The following is a 7243-nucleotide window of genomic DNA, read 5'->3' as shown; positions in this document are numbered from 1 at the left end:
GCTCCGGGCGGCCGAGGCGGCGCAGGCCGCAGGCCCCGGGCCGGGGTTCCGGAGGCCGCCGGAGCCCGGGCGGCGCGTCCCCCGCCGCGGCCGCCGCGCGCGTGGAGCAGGCGGAGCGGCGCGGGGACCCAGCCCATGCAAGGCGGCCGCACTGCCGGCCGGCGCCCGTCGCCGCTGCCGCCGCGCCCCGCCTCACTCGCGAGGGCCCCGGGCCGCCTCCCCCTTCCGCGCCCGACACGCCGCCGCCATCTTGTTTACCTCCTCCCCCGCCCTGGGCCGCCGCGCCGCCGCACGCCCGCCGCGGGCCCGCCCCTCGCGGCACCGACGTGCACGCCCGTTGGCCGAGCCGGCCTGCCCCGCCCCCTCAGCGAGCCCCGCCGCCGCCGCCGCCCATTGGGCCGTTTGGACCCAGGCGGGCGACCTAGCGGGGATTGGCTCGAGCCAGGCCCCGCCTCAGGGTTGGATACTCCTTGCTCATTGCTCCGCGGGGGCGCCCGTCAATGGGAGGGGGCGGGAAACAGGCGCGGGGAGGCGAGGCCACGACGCCGACCTGGGAGGGGTTGGGGGCTGGGGTCGGAGGTCGCGAGCAACGGCGTCCTCGGAGCCGGCGGGGTTGGAGCGCAGCCCTTGCGGCCGGGACGCGGCTCGGGGACCCTGGTGGGTCCCTACCAGGGCCTCTCCCCCGAAACCCCGTTTGAGGCGAGGTCAAGGGTCAAAAAGTAGCCGAAAGTGGCCAATTCGAGGCAAAAAGCCTTAAGAATCTCTCGGCCCAGATGGGGAGAGAAGTGCGCTGGGCGGAGTCTGCCCAAAGAAACTCACGGGCTAAAACTCAGAACCCAGCTGGGATGGTGCCAGCAAAGTGCTTTTGGATGAAAAACAAACAGAGTTGGCAAAATACTTAATGAAACTGAAAATACCTCCAGGCCTGTGTTGGTTTTTTTTACCTTTCTGTTTTTTATCGCTAGATTCTTACTTTGCCGGAACAAACTGCTTGTCTTGAGTGGAAACATTGGGAGCTGACACCATCGGATTTGAGCTCCAGGTTGGGGGTTCTGAGCCTGACACCTGTGAACTACCTAAACCTATGTGCAAAATTGAGTGTGCCCATGTGCTTGTTTTTGGGGACATCCGTGAGTTTCATCGGATTCTCAAATGACCCACAGAAGAGGGGTTTCTGTGGCTTTGGGGGTGGGGGCCACAAGTCACACCAACATACCAGCAAGTCCTAATCAGAACATGTGGATTAGCCCGAGATTTCTAAATCATAAAGATCAGAGCAGAAACCACTGAAACAGAATAGAAAGAGAATAGCGAAAATTGATGAAGCCAAAAGATTGGTCTTTGAAAAGATCAGAACAATTGATAAAACTCTAGCCAGACTGACCAAGAAAAAAGGATGACCAGTATCAGGAATTAAAGAAGGGATATCACTACAGACCCTACAGATATTACAAGGATTAGATATAGGAACGACTCTATGCCCATAAAGTCAACACGAAATGGACCGGCACCTGAAAAGGCACTAAAATGAAAGCTTACTCAAGAAGAAATAGATAATTTACATCCTTTTTATATCTATTAGAGAAATTAAATCTGTAGAGAAAAACCTTTCTTTTTTTGGCTGCACGGCTTGCAGGATCTTAGTTCCCCCATCAGGGATCGGACCCAGGCCCATAGCAGTGAAAGCACAGAGTCCTAACCACTGGACTGCCAGGGAATTCCTGGGAAAAACCTTTCAACAAAGACAATTAAGGCCCAGATGGTTTCATTCATGAATGTCCATCAAACATTTTGGGAAGAAATAACATTGGTTTCAAACAATCTCTTCCAGAAAACTAAAGAAGAAGGAACATTGCCCAACTCAAATTCCTTTTGGTATTTTCTATGTTTTTGACTGCTGGCTTACGCCTAAATTTCTTGGAATCTGGGGTGTTTGATAATTTTGGCATCTGTAGGCCTCACTCTCCTTCACTCCACCCCTCTCCTGATGTTCAGGACACATGGAAGGGACTCGGGAAATGTTTGGTGACCATTGCAGAAAGAGTCCATGAAGGTGAATCTCAGCTCAGATGCCACCTTTTCTGAGAAGTCCTCCTGATCATTCCTTTGAATGTAACCCCTTTCCAGTTTGATATTCTCCTTAACACTTGTCACCAGCAGAAATTGTCTCATTTATACATTCCGTTACCCGTTTTTCTTCGGTGTCTGCAACTACACTGGGAGCTCTCTGAGGCAGAGGCTGGGTATGTCTTGGCCACTGCTGCATCCTCGGCAGTTTGAGCTGTGCTGTCCAGTACGGCAGCCACTGGCCACATGTGTCTGTTAAGCTCCTGTAATGTGGCTGCTGGAATTGAGATGTGCTGTGGGTGTAACCACACACTGGATTTTGAAGCCTTAACGTGAAAATATGTTAACATAGTATATGTGTATATACTTATATATATGTGTGTATATATGTATATCTTAATAATTGTAATATGAAAACACCCAATAACTTACATTGATTACATGTTGAAATGATAAATTTTGGATATGTTAGGTTAAAATAAATGTTATTAAAATTAACCACTTCAGGGAATTTCCTGGCAGTACAGTGGTTAGGACTCCACACTTGCACTGCTGGGAGCCCAGGTTCGATCCCTGGTCAGGGAACTAAGATCCCACAAGCTGTGCGGTGCAGCAAAAAAATAAATTAATTAAATTCAATTAGATTAACCACTTCATACCCACCAGGATGACTATGATCAAAAAAAAAAGGATGATAACAAGTATTGACAAGGATGTGGACAAACTGGAACTTTCATATAGTTGGTGCAGCCACTTTGGAAAAAAAGTTGAAAGTTTAACATTGAGTTACCACATGGCCCAGTAATTCCACTCGTAGGTGTCTGCACAAGAGAAATGGAAGCATACGTCCACACAAAAACTTGTACACGGGTATTTGCAGGTGCATGATTCACAGTAGTCAAAAAGTGGAAACAACTCAAATGTCCGTCAACAGATGACGGATAGACAGAATATGACATATCCACACACTGGAATAATATTCAGCCATGAAAAGGAATGAGTCATTGACACACATGGATGAACTTGAAAACACGGTGCTCAGTGAGAGAAGCCAGACACAGAAGGCCACCCAGTGTGATTCTGTTGATGGGAAACATCCAAAACAGGCAAATCGCAGAGACAGAGAATGGATTCATGGTTGTCAGGGGCTGGGGGAGGGGCTGGGTGTGTATGACTGCTGATGAGGACGGGGTTTCCTTTCCAGGTGATGGAATGTTCTAGAATCCTCCTTCCACGCTCCTTACAGGTGACTGAGATTTGCAGAGGCAAAGCCCCCTGACCAGGTGCCTGGTGGAGTGGGCACTCACATCTCAGTGCCCAGCCTGGGAGCCCCCAGGAGCCCAGTAAGAATTCTAGCATCATCCTCTCCGGGTGATGCAGGCCTTGGGGCTGCCCAGCTGTCGTGCTTATGTAAGGTTCATAGCAAGCATCAAACCCAAGCCAGGCTAGCACAGAGCCAGTTTGGGGGGACCTTCCCAAGCACGATGAGGTTGAGACCCCTGTGAGGGCTGCTCTAAGCCTCTCTAGGGACCTTCTCACAGGCCCCAGCCCTTTGCCCAGCAGAGAGCCTCAGCTGCGGAGCTGGGCAGGGGCAGGCGGGGTGGTTCCTGGCTTCTCCTATACCATTTCTCTGAGTGGGGGAGTAACAATACCGTATGTCATCAAATATAAGAGCCATGGTAAGTGAGATATACTATTACTTTATGAATCACCACAAAAAGAAAAGACTTAGCAGCCAGGGATGACACTTTGGACCTAGAGAGGCAGCGTGACCTCTGGGACAGTAAACTGTGACAAATGGGATTAGTAATAGGCCTAAGCCATAGTTACAAATATTTACGGGAGCCCTGGGAAAAATGCTTTGCCAGCATGCTCTCACCCTAACCATCCTTCGGGTTCTGTTAAGGACCCTGGGTTACAGGTGGGGCCCAGGTTATATAGGTGGGGGGGCCCCAGGATGGGGTCTCAGGTTACCATTGAGGGGCTCCAGTTTCTAGGTGGGGTCCCCAGGTTATACGGGGAGGCTCTAGGTTTAGGTGGGGGGCCCAGGTTACAGATGGGAGCCCCAGATTACAGGTAAGGGGCCCCAGGTTACAATGGGAGGCCTCAGGTTATAGACGGGGGCCTCAGGTTGTAGTGGGCGACCCAAGGTTATAGGTAGGGGGGCTCATGTTACAAGTGAGGGGCCCCAGGTTTGAGGTGGGGACCCCAGGTTATAAGTAGGAGCACCAGGTAATAACAGGGGGCCCCAGGTTATAGGTGGGTGGCCTCAGATTATAAATAGAAGTCTCCAGGTTATGGGTGGGAGCCCCAGATTACAGGTAGGGGACTCCTGGTTATATGTTGGGGCCCCAGGTTATACATGGAGCCCTCTGGGGCTCAGGACTTTCTTGTGCCCCCATCTCCTCCTGTGTACCCCATCCCTCTCACCTCTCACTTCTCCAAATCCCGCACAACTGTCACACACAGACATGCATGCTCAGCCGGGCCCCAGACTTGCTCGCTCCTTCGCAGCTCCCTCGCTGACCCCCTTGCTTCCCTCAGCTCTGATAGCAAGACCCCCTTCACCCCTTCCGTGAGGACCGAGGAGGCAGAGGTCTTCCTGGACCCTCTCCCGGTCAGCTGCCCCACCCTGGGTCTCCTCCCACTTGGCGGGTCTCTTAAATGTTGGGCTCTTGGCCCCAGGACCACCCCTCTCCAGGGGCACAGCTAAACCCCCACCTGCGGAGTGGGGCTCCCAGGAGCCAGAGGTGTCATTTCAAAAACGGGGTCAGCCTCTGCCAGGAATCCAGCCATGGTTAAGTTAGGGGATGGGTCTGTGTGGACCAGCGTGGCCGCCAGGGGGCGGGTGGGGATTGTAGCCGAGGTTAGCCGGGTACGGGCGTGAGCATGTGCATGTGTGCGTGAGTGTGTGTGTGTGTGTGTGTGTGTGTGTTGCCAACAAGAGAAGCCACCTCAATGAGAAGCCCGCGCACCGCAACGAAGGGTAGCCCCCGCTCGCTGCAACTAGAGAAAGCCCGTGTGCAGCAATGAAGACCCAACGCAGACAAAATTAAATAAATAAGTTTATCAAAAAAAGAAAAAAAAATGCCCCCGTTCCCCCCTGTAGTTACCTCCCTCCCCCAGCCCTTCCCAAGTGCGGATCAAGTTTGGGTCTCTTAGTTTGATCTTCTCTGGGATGTCACGCAGTGGAATCAGACAGTAGGAGCCTGGTCTCCTTCACCTCACATAATTCATCTGCGATTCATCAGCGTTCTTGAGAGCACTGACTCCTTGTTAGGTCTGGATGATGTTCCTTCATACGGACATTCTGTAGGGTTTTTTCCATCCTTTGACCAGTTGAGAACCATTCGGGTTGTCTTCAGTTTTTGGTGATTACAAGTCATGCTACTATGAACACGTGTGTGCAGCTTTTTCTGTGGACAGAAGACTTCATTTCTCTTGGGTTAACACCCAGGAGTGGAACAGCTGGATCATCTGGCAATTCTGCATTTCACATTTTGAGGAACCACTGAGCTGTCTTCCAAAGTGGCTGCATCCCCGCTGGCAACATCTGAGGGTTCTGGTGGTTCTGCATCCTTGCCAGCACTTTGTTTTGTCCAAATTTTTTTGGTTTTGGTTTTGCCATTCAAATAGGTGGCACATTACCACACAGGCATGAACAAAAATGTGGCCACATAGAGGAAAGGATGGATGTTCAGTTATGTGCTAAATAAATATAGTAGAATGTTAATCGTAAGAGCTAGGTTTTGAGTTTTTAACCACAAAATCCTTTCAACTCTTCTCCACACTTGAAAATATTCATAATAAAAAGTTGGAAGAAATAATCCAAGGGACTTCCCTGGTGGCGCAGTGCTTAAGAATCCCCCTGCCAATGCAGGGGACATGGGTTTGAGCCCTGGTCTGGGAAGATGCCATATGCCACGGAGCAACTAAGCCCGTGTGCCACAACTACTGAGTCTGTGCTCCAGAGCCTGCGAGCCACAACTACTGAAGCCCGCGCGCCGAGAGCCTGTGCTCTGCAAAAAGAGAAGCCACCGCAATGGGAAGCCCACGCACCACAATGAAGAGTAGCCCCCACTCGCCGCAACTAGAGAAACTCCACGTGCAGCAATGAAGACCCAACACAGCCAAAAATAAATAAATAAATAAATAAATTTATAAAAGAAATAATAATCATCCAAGGGTGGACTGGAGAAAAAAACAAGACCTGCCAGGGGTGGATACTGGTTGAGGCTGGATGGGTGGGTGGGGGGGCATCTACTTTCTCCTCTCCTGTGTGTTTGAAATACTCCATAACAAAGAGTTCGGGGGCTCATACCTCACACCCCTTAGGATGGCTATGAAGGAAAAAAAACAGAAATAACAGGCTTTGGTGAGGATGTAGAGAAATTTTTGGAAGACTTGTGGACAGCTGGAGGGAATGTAAGAGGGTGCAGCTGCCATGGAAAACAGCCTGGAGGTTGCTCAAAAAATTAAACATAGAATCACCATATGACCCAGCAATCCCACTCCAGCGTACATACCCAAAAGAATTTAAAGCAGAGACTCGAAGAGATATTTGCACACCCATGTTCCCAGCAGCATGATTCACAACAGCCAAAAGGTGAAAGCAACCCTAGTGTCCATCGACCTATGATGGATAAACACAGTGTGGTCCATCCACACCACATGGTCCATCCATGGTCATCCTCAGCCATGAAAGGGAGAGAAGCACTGACACTCGTTACCACATGGATGGACCTTGAGAACACAAATGCTGAAGCAAGGCATAGAAGGACACACAGTGTGTGATTCCACTCATAGGAGGTCCTTATGGTTAGGATGCTGAAATTTATGTTATGTGTTATGCTGTTTTATGTTACGTTACCCCTAAGACGTATGTTACATTACGTTCTCTAAAAATTAGGAGGTCCAGGAAACAGTCTCTGGTCTTCGCTGGTGGGACCAAATGGTCCCAACAAGGGCAGTGAGGCCACATCTTCTGAAATGACAGACAGCTGCCAGGGCTTGCTCCCTGGTTCACTTGCCCATGTGGAGGAGTCGGGACCACGTGGCTGTCCCTGGCAACCCCAGGGGGCTAGGCCAGGGTATTGTCTGGCTGAGATTCCTCTGGAAGGACACCCAGGGCACCGTGGGAGTGGGATGTTCATCTGGGCACACCTTTTTGTGGTAA

The sequence above is a fragment of the Hyperoodon ampullatus genome (genome assembly GCF_949752795.1).
Source record: "Hyperoodon ampullatus genome assembly, chromosome: 4".
NCBI lineage: Eukaryota > Metazoa > Chordata > Mammalia > Artiodactyla > Ziphiidae > Hyperoodon > Hyperoodon ampullatus.
Note: the sequence above shows the minus strand (reverse complement) of the source record.